We start from the raw sequence: 17,157 nt of genomic DNA on the forward strand, positions 1-17,157 counted from the left end.
GCGCTACAGGCTTGCAGAAGGGTGGCTTGAAAGCTGCCTGGCGGAGAAAGACCTAGGGCTGTTGGTCGACAGCTGGCCAAGAACATGAGCCAGCAGAGGGCTCAGGTGGCCAAGAAGGCCAACAGTATCTTGTCTTCTATCAGAAACGGTGTGGCCAGCAGGACCAGGGAGGTGCTTGTGCCCCTGTACCCAGTGCTGGTGAGGCCTCACCTCGAATCCTGTGCTCAATTTTCGGCCCCTCGATACAAGAAAGACATTGAGGTCCTGAAGCGCATCCAGAGAAGAGCAACGAAGGTGGTGAGGGGGCTGGAGAACAAGTCTTGCAAGGAGTGGCTGAGGGAACTGGGGTTGTTTAGCCTCGAGAAGAGGAGGCTGAGGGGAGCTGAACCAGAGAACCAACCCCTGCTGGTATCAGTCGCCCCTACACACAAGAAGAAAACTTGAAACCAAAAGTCAGCTCGTTTAGTAAGGGATTTGGGGGATGAAGAACCAGGGCCATCACGAGAAGAGGAGGAGGAAGAACTCATAAATGAGATGGTAACCGTCCGATCCCTCTCCCTGAGTGAGATGTGAGATATGCAAAAAGATTTCAGCCTCCATCCAGGTGACCACATTGTCACCGTTCTGCTCTGATGCTGGGATAACAGGGTCAGTGGCCTGGAATTAGAGGGCAGGGAAGCCAAGCAGCTGGTTTCCCTGTCTAGGGAAGGGGGTATTGACAAGGCGATTGGAAAAGGGGCACAAACCTTCAACCTCTGGAGGCAACTCCTTTCAGGCATGAAGGAAAGGTATCCCTTCAAGGAAAATGTTACATGTCACCCAGGCAAGTGGACCGCCATGGAGAGAAGTATCCAGTACCTGGTGGAATTAGCCATGCCGGAGGTGATTTAGAATGATCCGAATAAGAAACAGCTACCCACTGATCCAGATGAAGACCGACACACACAACCCGTGTGGCAGAAGTTTGTATGGAGCGCACCAGTGTCGTATGCCAACTCATTGACAGTAATGTCCTGGAAAAAAGGCGAGGAACAAATAGTGGATGAATTGGCTGGCCAACTCCAGTAATATGAAGGAAGTCTCTCTTCCTCCCTTGTCTCGGCTATGGAGAAAATGTCTCGGGAGGTCCGTCGACTCAGAGGATAGATCCTACTCACCACCTGTACCAATATCTCAGATATTAGGAGTGAGCGTCCCTCTGCTCAAGAGAGAGGATACAGAGGATACACACCATGAGGCACCCTGTGGTTTTACCTGTGTGACCACGGAGGACAAGGAAGTGGGATGGAAAACCCAGCTTGACCCTAGAGGCTCGAGTATGTGAGTTGCAAGGAAAACCAATAACAAATAGGGGTTCTTCCAGGAAAATTGCTGCTCCAGTTTCCAGTGGGTAGTTCTCCAGACAGAATAGAAGGACTGATCGTACTTCTGATCTTAATGAAGGGACTTCTGACTCCTATTTACGAGCACTGAGTAACAAATACTATGACCAGGACTAGAGGGGCTCTGCCTCCAGCCAGGAGGAGGAGAAGGACAACCAGGTTTACTAGACTGTGTGGATTCGATAGCCTGGCACAGGAGTATAAGGCTCTAGTGGATACTGGTGCACAGTGTACCCTGATGCCATTAAGCTATAAAGGGGCAGAACCCATCTGTATTTCTGGAGTGACAGGGGGATCTCAACAGCTAACTGTATTGGAGACCAAAGTAAGTCTGACTGGGAATGAGTAGCAAAAGCACCCCGTTGTGACTGTCCCAGAGTCTCCATGCATCCCTGGCATAGACTGCCTCAGGAGAGGGTGTTTCAACGACCCAAAAAGGTACTGGTGAGCTTTTGGCATAGCGGCTTTGGAGATGGAAGAAATTAAACAGCTGTCTACCTTGTCTGTGCTCTTTGAGGACCCTTCTGTTGTGGAGTTAGTGAGGGTTGAAGAACAACAGGTACTGATCACTACCACAATGGTACACTGGTAGCAAGACCACACCAACCGAGACTCTGTTTCCGACCCATAAGCTGATTTGTCAACTGGAGAGCCAAGGAGTGATCAGCAAGCCTTGCTCACCCTTTAATAGTCCCATATGGCCAGTGCGAAAATCTAACAGGGAGTGGAGGCTAACAGTGGACTATCGTGGCCTGACTGAAGGCACACCACCACTGAGTGCTGCCATACTGGACATGCTAGAGCTCCAGTATGAGCTGGAGTCAAAGGCTACCAAGTGGTATGCAACAACTGATATTGCTAACGCATTTTCCTCAATCCCAGGGCAGGGCATACTGCTTTCACGTGGAGGGATGTCCAATACACCTGGAATCAACTGCCCCAGGAGTGGAAACACAGTGCCAACATTTGCCATGGACTGATCCAGACTGCATTGGAACAAGCTGAAGCCCCTAAACACCTGCAATACATCGATGACATCATTGTGTGGGGCAACAGAGAGGCAGAAGTGTTTGAGAAAGGGAAAACAATAATCCAGATTCTTCTGAAAGCTGGCTTTGCCATAAAAGAAAGTAAGGTCAAAGGACCTGCACAGCAGATCCAGTTTTTAGGAATAAAATGGCAAGATGGGTGTCATCAGATCCCTATGGATATGACCAATAAAATAGCAGCTATGCCTCCACCAACTAGCAAAAAAGAAGCACGAGCTTTCTTAGGTGTTGTGGGGTTTTGGAGAATGCATATTCCAGGTTACAGTCTGATTGCAAGCCCTCTCTAGCAAGTGACCTGGAAGAGGCACAGTTTCGAATAGGGCCCTGAGCAACGACAAGCCTTTGAAAAGATTAAATGGGAGACAGTTTGCACAGCAGCCCTTGGGCCAGTCTTGGGAGGACAAGATGTGAAAAACATGCTTTACCGTGCAGCCAGAGACCATGGCCCACCTGGAGCCTCTGGCAGAAAGCACCAGAGGTCGACCTCTAGGGTTTTGGAGTCGGGGATATACAGGATATGAGGCCCACTATACTCCAACTGAAAAAGAGATACTGGCAGCATATGAAGGAGTTTGAGCTGCTTTCAAAGTGACTGGTACTGAAGCGCAGCTCCTCTTAGCACTCTGACTGCCAGTGCTGGGCTGGATGTTCAAAGGGAGAGCCCCCTCCACACATCATGCAGGTGATGCTATGTGGAATAAGTGGGTCGCACTTATCATACAACAGTCTTGAATGGAAAATCCCAGTCACCCAGGAATTTTGCAAGTCATCATGGACTGGCCAGAAAGCAAAGATTTCAGAATGCCACCAGAGGAGGAGGTGATGTCTGCTAAAGAGGTCCCACTGGATAATAAACTGCCAGAAAATGAGAAGCAATATGCCCTGTTCACCGATGGGTCCCGTCGCATTGTGGGAAGGCGGAAGGCTGCTGTGTGGAGTCCTACATGACAAGTCGCAGAAACTGCTGAAGGGCAAGGTGAATCGAGCCAGTTTGCAGAGACGAAAGCCATCTAGCTTTCTTCAGACATTGCTGAACAAGAAAAATGGCCAGTACTCTATCTCTACTCTGACTCATGGATGGTGGCAAAAGCCCTGTGGGGGTGGCTACAGCAAGGGAAGCAGAGAAACTGGTAGAGCAGAGGGAAACCCATCTGGGCTGCCCCATTGTGGCAAGATATCGCTGCCCAGGTAGAGAACCTGGTTATTAAAGTCACTTAGTTGCCCACGTACCCAAGAGTTGGGCCACTGAGGAACATCAAAACAACCAGCAGGTGGATCAGGCTGCTAAGACTGAAGCAGCTCAGGTGGAACTGGACTGGCAACGTTAAGTGTGATTTGTTTATAGCTCGGTGGGCCCATGACACCTCAGACCATCAAGGAAGAGATGCAACATATAGATGGGTGGACTTGACCATGGACACCATCCATGAATTATCCATGAATGTGAAATATGCACTGCAAACAAGCAAGCCAGGCAGGTAAAGTCTCTGTGGTATGGAAGACGGTGACTGGAATATAAATATGGGAAGCCTGGCAGATTGATTATATCACACTCCCACAAACCCACCAAGGCAAGCGCCTTGTGCTTACAGTGGTGGAAGCAACTACCAGATGGCTGGAAACATACCCTGTGCCCCATGCCACCGCCCGTAACACTATCCTGGGCCTTGAGAAGCAAGTTTTATGGCAATACGGCACCCCAGAAAGAACTGAATCAGATAACAGGGCTCCTTTCTGAAACAACCCCATAGACACCTGGGCCAAGGAGCATGGCATTGGCTGGGCGTATCACGTCCCCTATCATGCACCAGCCTCCGGGAAAAAACTGAACGATACAATGGACTGTTAAAAACTACATTGAGAGCAATGGGTGCCAGGACACACCAGCACTGGGATGCACATTTATCAAAATCTATCTGCTTAGTTAACACCAGGGGACCTAGCAATCAAGCCAGCCCTGCCCAGTCAAAACTTCCATGTACTGTAGAATGGGATAAAGTCCCTGTAATGCATGTAAAATCATGTTTTGCCTTGGGCAAAGGCAAACCCATCTGCAGGATTGCTTTTGCTCAAGGACCTGTGTGCACTTGGTGGATATTGTGGAAGGATGGGTAAGTCTGATGTGTACCTCAAGGGGATTTGATTTGGGGTGAGATAAGCCAATGAATTAAATTGTATGATGGTAATTTCTATATAATACTGTATGTCATCACTACTATGGTTGCTATATGGCATATCAATAGTATTACAGTAAGAATCACCCAGGAGAATGAATTTTGACAGACCTGAGCAAAGTGCAGTGGTGATGGAACCAGAATGGGCTTCAGCATGCAGCAGTCCAACACCACACACCATCCCATCTGCCCATAAGAACCGTTATGGCAGATGGAGCCCAAAGTCAAGGACTAAATGAACTTAACAGACATTTTAGAGTGATGGCCCATAGACTAAGGGAATAATATCTGTGTGTATATATCAAAAGAAAGGAAAAGTGGTGGTGATTAATTGTATGAGATGGTGATTAATTAGTATGGGAATAATGTTGATAACACACTGATGTTTCAGTGCTCTTTTCTGCTCCTCACACTGCCCCACCAGCGAGCAGAAGTTGGGAAGGGACACAGCTGGGAGAGCTGATCCCAACTGACCAAAGGGATAATTCCATACTCTATGACATCATGCTGAATACAAAACCGATGGGAGTTGGCCAGTAGGGTAGCAGCTGCTCCTCAAGGAATGGCTGGGCATCAGTGAGCAATTGGTGAGCAACTGTATTGTGTATCACCTGTTTTGTGTTATTATTATTATGTCCTATTAAACTGTCTTTATCTCACCTCATGAGCTTTTATCACTTCTTTTCTCCCCCATCCCAGTGGGCAAAGGTGAGCAAATGACTGTGTGCTGTTCAGCTGATGAGTTACACCACAACAGGAATATAAAAATATACACTTGCTTTTAGTTTGTGTTGGACACTTTCACTTCTATGAGGTATGACAATTCATAGAATCATAGAATAGTTTGGGTTGGAAGGGACCTTAAAGATCATCCAGTTCCAACCCCCTGCCATGTGGATCAGGCTGCCCAAGGCCCCATCCAACCTGGCCTTGAACACTTCTAGGGATGGGGCATCCACAACTTCCCTGGGCAACCTGTGCCAGTGTCTCACCACTTACATTGTGAAGAATTTCCTCCTTATGTCTAGTCTAAATCTGTCCCTCTCCAGTTTATAGCCGTTGCCCCTCGTCCTATCACTACAAGCCTTTGTAAGCAGTCCCTCCCCAGCTTTCATGTAGGCCCCCTTTCAGGTACTGGAAGGTCGCTATAAGATCTACTCGGAGCCTTCTCTTCTACAGGCTGAACAAGCCCAACTCTCTCAGCCTGACCTTGTATGGGAGGTGCTCCAGCCCTCTGATCATCCTTGTAGCCCTCCTCTGGACCTGTTCCAACAGCTCCATATCCTTCCTACATTGAGGATTCCAGAACTGGAAGCAGTACTCCAGGTAGGGGTCTCACAAGAGCTGAGTAGAGGGGCAGAATCCCCTCCCTCGCCCTGCTGGCCAAGCTTCTTTGGATGCAGCCCAGGATACGGTTGGCCTTCTGGGCTGCAAGTGCACATTCCCGGCTCATGTCAAGCTTCTCATCGACCAGCACCCCGAAGTCCTTCCCTGCAGGGCTGCTCTCAATCACATCATCCCCCACCCTGTATTGAAATCGGGGATTGCCCCAACCCAGGTGTAGGACCTTGCACTTGGCACTGTTGAACCCCATGAGGGTCACACAGTCCCACTTCTCCAGCTTGTCCAGGTCCCTCTGGATGACATCCCATACTTCTGCTGTGGCAACAGCACCACTCCACTTGGTGTCATCTGCAGACTTGCTGAGGGTGCACTCAGTCTCACTGTCTATATCATTGGTAAAGATATTAAACAGCACTGGTCCCAGTACGGACCCCCGAGGGACACCACTTGTCATGGATATCCATCTGGACATCGAGCTGTTGACAGTTACTCTCTGAATGTGACCATCCAACCAATTCCTTATCCACCAAACAGTCCACCCATCAAATCCATATCTCTCCAATTTAGAGAGAAGGCTGTTGTGGGGGGACTGTGTCAAAGGCTTTACAGAAGTCCAGATAGATCACATCCGTTGGTTTTCCCGTGTCCACTGCTGTAGTTACCCCATCATAGAAAGCCACTAGGTTGCTCATACAGGACTTGTCCTTGGTGAAGCCATGCTGGCTGCCACTAATCACCTCCCTGTCCTCCAGGTGCTTTAGCATAGCTTCTGGTAGGGTCTGTTCCATGATTTCCTCAGGCACAGAGGTGAGGCTGAAAGGTCGGTACTTCCCAGGGTCATCTTTTCTACCCTTTTTAAAGATGGGGACAATGTTAACCTTCTTCCAGTCACCAGGGATTTCTCCTGATTGCCATGACTTTTCAAATATCATGAAGAATGGCTTGGCAACCACATTGACCAGTTCCCTCAGGACTCTGGGATGAATCTCATCAGGTCCCATAGACTTATATATGTTCAGGTTCCTCAGGTGGTCACAAACTTGATCCTCCTCTACAGTGGGAGAGGCTTTACCCCCCTGGTCCTCATCTTGTTGTCCCATGACCCAGGAGGGATGAGGAGAGTGGTTGTCAGTGAAGGCTGAGGCAGAGAAGCTGTTGAGTCCCTCAGCCTTTTCCTCGTTTGTTGATACGAGGTCCCCATTTTCATCCATCAGTGCCGGATGCTCTCTTTAACCTTCCTTTTCTGGTTGACGTACCTGTAGAAGCCCTTCTCGTTAGTCTTCACTTCCCTTGCCAAGTTCAGCTCCAGCTGCACCTTGGCTTTCCTGGCCCCACCCCTGCACAACTGGACAGCATCCCTATCCTCTTCCCAGGTTCCCTGTCCCTGTCTGCACTGCCTGTGCAGTTCCCTCTTGCTTTTCAGTTTGACCAGCAGGTCTCCACTCAGCCACACTGGTCTTTGTCCTTCCCGGCCTGATTTCCTCCATCCGGGCACTGACCGCTCTTGTGCTTTCTGGAAGCATCCATGGAAAGATCTGCCAGCTCTGTTCTGCTCCCTTTTTCCCGAGGGCCATATCCCAGGGGGTCCTACTGACTGGCTCCTGGAAGAGCTGGCAGTTTGATTCCTTATGCACTCTAGCAGTCTCCTGGATTGTCTACAGCTCGCCGTGCTACTTTTCCTGCAGATGTCAGGGTGGTTGAAGTCCCCCAGTAGGATGAGAGCTTGCGAGTGTGTAGCGTCCTGTAGCTGGAGGAAGAAGGCTTCATCAGTAGGCATCCCTTGATCAGGTGGCCACTAGTAGAGACTAACCACAAGGTTCCTTTTGTTGCCTCAGTCTTTTATTCTCACCCACAAGCTTTCGATCTGGTCGTGGCTGTTCTCCAGGGGCAGCTCTTCACGCTCTGTCCCTTTCCTGAGATAGATGGCAACACCTCCACCCCTCCTTCCTGGTCTGTCCCTTCTGAACAGCTTGTAGCCATCGATAGCCACACTCCAGTCATGGGAATTGTCCCAAGTTTCAGTGACAGCAACCAGATCATAGCTTTCTAGCAGCATCGTAGCTTCCGGCTCCTCCTGTTTGTTGCCCAGTCTGTGTGTGTTTGTGTAGAGGCGCTTCAGCTGGGCTGTTGGCCGTGTCTCCTTCTTAGTGGAACAGCCAGTATTTCCCTTAAGGTGTTCTGTGGGAGTTTCCTTCCTGGCACCTACTGCCTCAGGAGCCCCCAGCTCATCTCCACAGGACTTCAAATGTTCTGCGGCGTCCCCAGCACACCCCAGGGCAGCAGGTGGAGGGCCTGTACCAGCATGCATTCCTCTATCCATTGAGTGTCCTCCTGCAACTTGTCACAGGCAAGCCTGATATTGTCCCCCTCCCCCTTCACATCCAGTTTAAAGCCCTGCAAATGAGCCCTGCAAGCTCCTGAGCAAAGACCCTCCTTCCCCTTTGGGAAAGGTGACTCCCATCTGATACCTGTAAGCCTGGTGCCTTGTAGGCCATCCTGTTGTCAAAACCCCCAAATTGTTCCGGTGACACCAGCCACGGAGTCATTACTAGACTGGGCCCGTCTGATCCTTCCAGTGTCACTGCCCGCAACTGGAAGGAGGGAAGAAAACATCACCTGGCCGCAGTTGGAGATAATTCACTAGCATCTGGATCCCCATCCCCATCCGATCACTGCGAGGAGAGAGACGGTTCATCAGTGGGCGGACAAGATATGTGACTTAGGGATATGGATACCTGGGGGGGGGGCAGGGGATGAGTCTGTAAGCCGTGTATGGGACGCCACATGTGAGCGAAGACGAGGAGCTAGATTGCTCGCCCCTGGGAATTGGAATTGTTGGGCCCCAAAGGAAATAGTATAGCTTGCCAAGGATGCATAGTGAGGTGAGCTTGGCGGGGGGTCCTATAGCCTGCCAAGACCTTGTAAGGCATCAGAATGCATAGTAATGTGAGCTGGGGAAGTTCTTCCAGCTGGGATAGTTGGAGAACTTTTTGGGGATAGCTATCATTGTATACATTTGTTGGAAGTATTTCATCCCGGTACCATGTATATTTTAACATTGCTAAGAGCTCATTTTAAATTCAACCCATGGGAATTTAAGGGGACGATAAACGGGATTGGAGTAATAACTGTTGCATGTGCATATTTTAAGTGTTGTATGTGCCCGGTACCGTGTGTGGTTTGAATATCCATGACATCGGAAATTGTGGATACAGTAGTTGCTGTTGTTGTCGACTGGTCATGACTAACACTGTGTGAGTTGGGCTGGCTCTGAAATGAGTGGCTGTGTGTTTGAGACGCAGCATTGCTGCGAAGCGAGTGAGGAGTTCTGATTGTTGTACTTTGTTAATTTGCTCTTTGCTCCGTGAATTGTTTAATGTATGATAGAGTGCTAGAGTTTGGAAGGAATTTAAAACTTTAGATACTGGTGGGGAGAGAGGCGGGCGCGCCGGGGCGGGGGCTCGGGCCGCCGGCCTTTGGCGTGACGGCCAGTTGCGCCTACCGGTTCTGCCACCAGGTGGCTTCAAGTACTGCGCGGATAAAACTAGGACAACCTGCCCACTCTGAAAAGTGGGGGGACGCGCTGTTCCCGTTGTTTCTTCGCAGACAGGGGGGTCAGGATTCTGCAAGTTGCCGGGGGGGCGGGGGCTGATTAAGCTTCGATGTTTAGATTATCATGGGGTTTTATTGTGTTATCCGGCTAGACTAGGATGAATTTGTTGCGCTGAGTGCTTATAATGTGTGGATGGGAATTGCTGTTGTTGGTTTTGTGGGAAGTCCCTGAGAACTTGAGGAGAAGCTATTTGTAGGTGGTTAAAACGGTTTGCGTGAAAGTTAGAAAAAGGAAAATCAGAAAGCAATATAATGGGGTCAAAACCAAGTAAGGAATTTCCTCGAGCAAGCCCCTTAGGATGCATATTGAAACACTGGAAGGAATTGGCAGTGGGGGCTGGGAGGTACAATGAGCAAGAAGAAGCTAACGATGTTTTGCAATCAGTGGTGACCCCTCTATATATTAGATGATCAGGAGAAGTGGCCAGTAAATGGCACCCTGAATTATGAAACCCTTTTGCAATTGGCATTATTTTTAAGGAGGGAACGGAAGTGGGAAGAATATTCATATGCTGACTTATTCTTCACTCTTTGAAATCATCCAGAGTATCGGCAGGATTGTGGGCTTAACCCACCACAAGACCCTATGGTGTTGGTCTTAGAGAAGGAAAACCTGAAAGAGTAGAAAGGCAAGTTGAAGAGGTGCTGTTCTGCATGTAGTATAGGGCAGAGGTGTATAAATCCTGATAAAGTTTGGAAAGCACAAAATAAAGGGTTGCCAGAGCACAAAAGACCGCCCCCAGTAAGGCCACGGGGAAGCTCTGAAGAGACAGAACCCGAAAGTACCCTGGGCGTTGATAGCGCCCGGGAACCCCGGTAGCTTCCCGCACAAGGGCAAGGAGGGGGAGGGGTGTGTGTTTGAGAGAAAAGGAAATACATCCAAGCGCCTCTACGGGAAGCAGTGGGACCGGAGGGAAATGCTGTACTAGTTAGAGTACCGTATACTTCATTGGATTTAGAATCATGGCAACAGAAAGCAAAAAAATTATAGGCAGGACCCCGTGGGAGTGGCGAAACATTTCCGATATTTGGTCAGACAGCTTAACCCTGATTGGAAGGATGTCCAGTTAATGCTAGACAATCTCACTGAAACCGAGAAGCAGCTAATATTAAAAAAGGCTCAAGAGCTAGCTGAAGACCATCTTAAAGGATCGGGGGAGGATATAAAAGAATATTTTCCCTTGCAGAATCCCCAGTGGGATCCTAACAGGTCAGCACATATGGAGCTGTTGGAGCAATATCAAGATTGGATAGCAAAAGGAATAGAGCTATCCCTAAAGCAGTAAATTGGTCAGCATTGTATGCAATCCGGCAAGAGCCAAATGAATCCCCATCAGAATTTCTCGAGAAACTGAGAGATACAATGAGACACCAGATGCCTTTAGATCCTGATTCAGAAGTAGGAATACAGCAATTAGTTTCGCTTTTCCTCAAGCAGTCTGTTAGGGATATACAAAAGAAGTTACAAAAGCTGTGAATGCCTGAGGGACAAAATTCGGAAAAGCTTCTTGATGAAGCTTGGAAAGTATTTAGCAATAGAGAAGAGGAAGAGGGGAAAAAAAGGACTGTAGAGCGGCAGAGGAAGACCGTAAAAAGACAGGAGAGCTCTAATAGCAGCTTTACAGCAGAGTGGAGCCCTAATAAAAAGAGAAACGAGGGCCTCCAGAAATAAAGATCTCAAGAGGCCCCCTCTAGGGGTTAATCAGTGTGCATGGTGTAAACACATCGGTCATTGGAAGAAAGACTGTCCCCTGAGGAAGCAGGGATACAGGAAAAATATGAGGGTCCCCAGAATCCAAGCCCCAGTGGATCAGGATGACTGACGGGGACCTGGGGAATCTACCCTAGCAGATCCACTGGTTATACTTGTGGAGACATTTTACAGAGAAGGCGGCCTTGATGCTATGGGCCTAGTTGATACCGAGCAACTCTGAGAAGGCCTTGAAACAGACAGCCTTCTGATAAACAAAAGCCAGCCGAAAGGAATACAAGAGCTAGTTCGGTGGGAACAAGTACCAATTGAAAGAAAAACAAAGGAAGAGAAATATCAACATAGTTAATTTTAGTGTAACTTGGTTTTTTTAGCATGCACGGTACTTTAGCCAATAATGTTAGTAATAGCTTTATGGACAGCTACCTTTAGCCAATAATACACTGTAGATACCCTCGTGGGCACCCAGTTATGTAAGCGAAAAGGGTACATAAAGAAATGGCTAACTCAATCAAGTGTCTTCGATCCATCAGATTGAAATCCATGCTTTTAATCCCCTCATATATTAAAGCTAGGGGAACAACAATGGGGGGTTTGATTTTTAGTGGACACTGGTGCAGCGTTTTTGGTATTGAATCAAGCTTTGATGCCTATAGATAATGACTTTGTAACGGTAAAGGGAGCTACTGGCCGAAGTGAAATGGCATACTTTCTCCAACCTCTGAAGTTTGAACTGGGAAAACAGTTGGGGATTCATAAGTTTCTCTATATGCCAAACTCACCAAAACTTCTATTGGGGCGAGATTTATTGGAAAAGTTGGAAGCAAAAGTAAAATTTGGAAAAGAAGGAATAGAATTTAAGGTGAGAGGTGACCAGTTAATAGAACTTTTAAGTTTGGCCTTGATAAGTCCCTCCGAAGAGATGAGAGTGCCAAAGGAAGTGCAGGACCGAGTATTCCCTGGGGTGTGGGCCACTGAAATGCCCGGCAGGGCAAAAACAGCCTTACCTGTAATTGTCAAAATCAAATCAGGAACCAAACCCGTGAATGTGAGGCAATATCCCTTGAGGTTAGAAGACAGAAAAGGAATTTGCCCAATCATAGAGCGATTTTTGAAGTATGGGTTATTGGTGGAGTGCGAGTCTGAATATAACACTCCCATATTACCAGTAAAGAAGCCAGATGGGAAATACAGAGTACAGGATCTTAGGGCCATCAATAAAATAACTGAGGATTTATACCCTGTCGTGGCCAATCCATATACCTTGCTAACAAAACTAAAACCTGAATTGGCCTGGTTTACCGTACTGGATTTAAAAGATGCTTTCTTCTGCCTACCTTTGAGCCCGGAGAGTCAATTACTGTTCACCTTTGAGTGGGAGAATCCAGAGATAGGAAGAAAAACACAACTCACATGGACTGTGCTCCCACAAGGCTTTAAAAACAGCCCTACTCTTTTCGGCAACCAGCTGGCTAAAGATTTAGAACAATGGGAGCGACTGTCTGGGCACAGAACACTGTTGCAGTATGTGGATGACCTCCTGGTAGCCACTGAAACAGAGGAGCAAAATATAACATGGACTGTAAGCTTATTGAATTTTCTTGGACTAAGTGGTTATCGAGTTTCTCCACAGAAGGCTCAAATAGCCCAGCAAAAGGTGACATATTTGGGATATGAAATCACAGCTGGTGAACGGACCTTGGGAGCAGCACGGAAGGAGGCCATCTGCCAGACTCCCAAGCCACAGACAGTTAAGGAACTCTGTACTTTCCTGGGAATGACAGGTTGGTGTTGATTCTTTTAGTGAAGCCACTCTATAAGCTTTTAAGAAGTGACTCAAAGAATCTCACTTGGAGTGGAGAAGCCATTCAGGCCTTCCACAAATTAAAGCAAGAACTAATTGCAGGCACCAGCCTTAGGCTTACCAGACCCTACGAAACCCTTTTGGTTATTCTCTCATGAGAAGCAAGGGATCGCGCTGGGAATACTGGCTCAGAACCTTGGCCCGGACCGGAGGGCGGTAGCATACTTTTCCAAACAATTGGATGAAGTAAGTAGAGGCTGGCCAAGCTGCCTGAGAGCAGTGGCAGCAGTAGTACTTAACATCCAGGAAGCTCGTAAATTCACAGTGGGCCAAAAGATGACAGTGTTAGTGTCTCATACAGTGTCCACCATACTGGAAGCGAAAGGGAGACATTGGCTATCCCCGCAAAGATTCCTCAAATATCAGGCCATCATGGTGGAGCAGGATGATGTCCAGATAACAGTAACTAACATTGTCAACCCAGCATCGTTCCTTAGCAGTTACAGGGGAACCAGTGACTCATGATTGCCTGGAAACCATTGAAGCAGTCTACTCCAGCCGACCGGACCTGAAGGAACAACCACTGGAGGATGCTGAGGATACATGGTATGCAGACAGCAGCAGCTTCGTTAAAAATGGTCAGCGCAAGGCGGGGTATGCAGTGACTACTACAGACAAGGTAATAGAGTCCGGGCCCCTTGCCTCAAACACCTTGGCACAAAAGGCAGAAATAATAGCTTTGACTCGAGCATTAGAGATTGCCAAAACCAGGAAGATTAATATCTGGACAGATTCTAAATATGCTTATGGAGTAGTTCATGCCCATGGAATGGTCTGGAAAGAGCGAGGGCTATTGTCCACCCAAGGAAAGTATATAAAACATGCAAAGGAAATTCTCAAACTACTGGAGGCTGTACAACTACCAGAGAAAGTAGCAATTATGCATTGCAAAGCTCACCAAAAGGGAACAGCTGCACAAGAGACAGCCAATTCCATGGCAGACCGGGAAGCAAAGAAGGCGGCTGAAAAGGGTACGGCAGACATACAGTCTTTGATTCTAGACGGAAAAATTCAAATCAATCAAATTCCTAAATATTCAAAAGAAGACCAAAAGTTAATTAGAGATTTAGGGGGAAACACGTAGGATGGTTGGGTTAGGATACCACAAGGGAAAGTGGTGGTGCCTAGCACATTACTCTGGGCTATAATAAGGGATGAGCATAGAAAGACTCATTCGGGAGCCAAAGCCCTATATAAGTACCTGAGTAAACGCATAGTTGCCCGTAATTTGTACACAACCATTGAACAAGTGACACAACAATGTGACATTTGTTTGCAAAATAATCCTCAAGTAAGCTGAAAGGTGGAGCTAGAGCAAATAGGGAAGGGTAATCTCCCTGGACAGTGGTGGCAAATTGACTTCTCAGAACTTCCAAGAAAGGCGGGAGGTTCATTATTTGCTTGTATTAACCGATACCTTTTCAGGATGGCCAGAAGAGTTTCCTTGCCGAACAAACAAGGCTAGAGAAGTGACGAAGGATCTGCTACATGAAATAATACCAAGGTTTGGGGTTCCAGCAGTAATATCCTCAGACAGAGGCCCTCATTTTGTGGCCAAAATCACACTACAAATCAGTAGACTTCTGGGAATAGACTGGCAATTGCATACTCCCTATAGGTCCCAGGCAAGTGGCTAGGTGGAAAAGATGAACCACCTCCTTAAGGTACAGATTGTAAAACTGGGTCAAGAAGCTGGACTAGCTTGGCCTCAGTCACTACCCCTAGCCTTGTTGCGAATCAGAACCAAAACAACCTTTGCAATCCTCTCTATTAGCATTAGGAACTAGCCAGTGGCTTTTATCAAAAGTGTTACCAAAGTGGGAAAAGGTGGAGGAGTATGACCATGAATTGATAGTAAATGCACTCAGTGTGGTCCGAGACCACATTTCTTTGGCCCTCAGTTGTATGCAAGCACAACTATGGATGCAGTCAGTGACCACCTTAATTAGAAGAGAAGGTGGTGACGGCACTTTCCCCACCAAAATCCGAAAAGTTGTTTGGGACAGTACCACCGACTTAGAGAGGGAGCTCCAGTCTTGGTGGACTCTAGTAAACTTTACCTATGAACCCACCACTAATATGGCCACAGCCTTTGAGACCATACGCAACGCTTCAATATATGTAATCCACCCCATTATTGCATTAGGATTAAACCATGACAAAACTGTGATCTGTCCTTTCGAACATAGAGCATGGGCACGAAGGGTAAACAAAAAACGGCAAACTGTCAACTTAGAGTCTTGCATTTCACGAAAACAACAAGGATTTGTCTGTGAAAGTAACACAATCAGTGCTCAGGACATCTGCCTTGACCCTGAACAAAGCATCTGTCACTTTGGGATCCCTCCAGACACTGATCAGAAGACTGTACTTATATATATTGGCCAAGGCTGTGTAAGTTTAAGAACTGCTTGTATTTCTATAGTAATAGGTGAGCCAATTATAGATAGCAAGAATCATTCTAATTTTTGCATTTGTAATTTTGTTAAGGTTGTTGGGTGTGACTTTTCTAACTTAGCACCAGTCGTATCCTACCAGTTGATAAAATCTAATTACACTATGTTTTACAAGTTATCGCCTGTACCTATTGGAATGAAACTTACATTGGTAAAACAATTAATGAAACATCAGGATTTGATCAAAATCTTAGATGAGGTCCAAGAAAGCGGGAGAAAGACCCTGATAACAGTCCACCATGACATGGAGGAAATAAACAGGGTCCTGAAAAGGGTAAGAGGAGATGCGAACCGTCATTGGTGGGACATGTTATTTGGGTGGCCCCCTACTGCAACTGCCATTCTAAATAAGTTTTGTCACCCCATTATTATCCTGTTGATGTTAGGTTTAGTTAGCTTTGTTTTCTCTACTGAGTTGTTGGTTTGGAATTGGAGAATGCTACAACTAACAATGTTGACTTCTATGTCTAGTGCCCATGAGAATGCGTTGAAAATAATTTTCAAGCAAAATACTATCCAGTTCCCCTTCAAAAGATGGATCATGTATGAGGCAAACGAATTTGCCTGAGTTTAAAAGACAGGGGGGAACTGATAAACGGGCATATGATATAGGGGAGAAGTTAGAAAGAACTTAGAGAAGGGCTTAGCTCACTGGAATTCGCACCATTTGCTAGTAAAGGCCTTGAAGACCCTGGGTGTTGATAAGGAAGGAGCTCATTCGCAGACATTCACTGATAAGGGAAAGCTGGAATGTGAACAACAGCAGAAAGCCGACTGCATCCTGCTCTGCTGTTCTGGAGCTCGACCAGGATGAGACTGCATCTGCGCGCAGATTGAGTTCAGGGACGATTCATGAGGAAGATGAAGGCTTCTTCATCCCTGAGAACCGTGACCACAACCATTGAGCAAGTGCAGGACTGGAAAGATCCTTCTAGAACTAATTATAATACGAAGCGGGGAAGGTCATGAATATGTAGTAGGCACTTATGAATAAGCATGTCTTTACACTATAACTATCTGCTTGTTAGACCATACTGTGTGCGAGTTAGGAGGATTACCCCCTCGCACCCATCAGCGAATAAACACATACCTACTTTATAACCCTTAACTGAATTATAGAGTTTGATTCCGCAAAACAGGGCATTTGCCAGAGCAACTGTGGCCATCCCCACACTTATAAAAAGTGGCCTAGGGACCACTAACAACCAGGAGCACAGCAAACGGAGTGGGCAAACAGGGTGTGGCACATCAGACAGGGCATAGTGTGGCAGTTCATGTAGAAGGGCACACAGGAAGAATGTTGTCACTCTACCACCTCAAGAGGTGAGTTCAATTGGTGGTCATTACCTTCTCAGAAGGAGCTTAGCTGTAGTATCCACCCAGCAGAAAGCCATGTCCTCTACACTCACCAGAATGGATATGGCAACACAGAGCTCCCATGAAAACACGCAGCCGTCCAGGCCTCAGGCTGCAGGGAGTGCCAGAGTCTTTCACTGGTAATGGATGGCAGTAGTGAGAACAGCTGTGTGAGGTGGGACCAGGTGGATGATCTGCTCAGCCTGGTG

At 47.3% G+C, this 17,157-nt stretch overlaps 1 protein-coding gene across 8 annotated transcripts in view; it reads right to left on the reverse strand.

Moving 5' to 3' along the window:
* LOC138732947 (spindlin-Z-like) overlaps window positions 1–17,157 on the reverse strand; it is a 143,992-nt gene that overhangs the window by 57,901 nt on the left and 68,934 nt on the right. Inside the window, exon 1 of one of the 8 annotated variants that reach the window (XM_069879757.1) lies at window positions 17,002–17,087. The exons of the other annotated variants lie outside the window; for them this stretch is intronic. The gene's annotated coding sequence lies outside the window, so the exon portion shown is untranslated. Of the gene's footprint in view, window positions 1–17,001; window positions 17,088–17,157 lie in introns of those variants that run through there. 8 annotated transcript variants of the gene reach the window in all.

This window comes from Phaenicophaeus curvirostris, chromosome W (assembly GCF_032191515.1).
Source record: "Phaenicophaeus curvirostris isolate KB17595 chromosome W, BPBGC_Pcur_1.0, whole genome shotgun sequence".
NCBI lineage: Eukaryota > Metazoa > Chordata > Aves > Cuculiformes > Cuculidae > Phaenicophaeus > Phaenicophaeus curvirostris.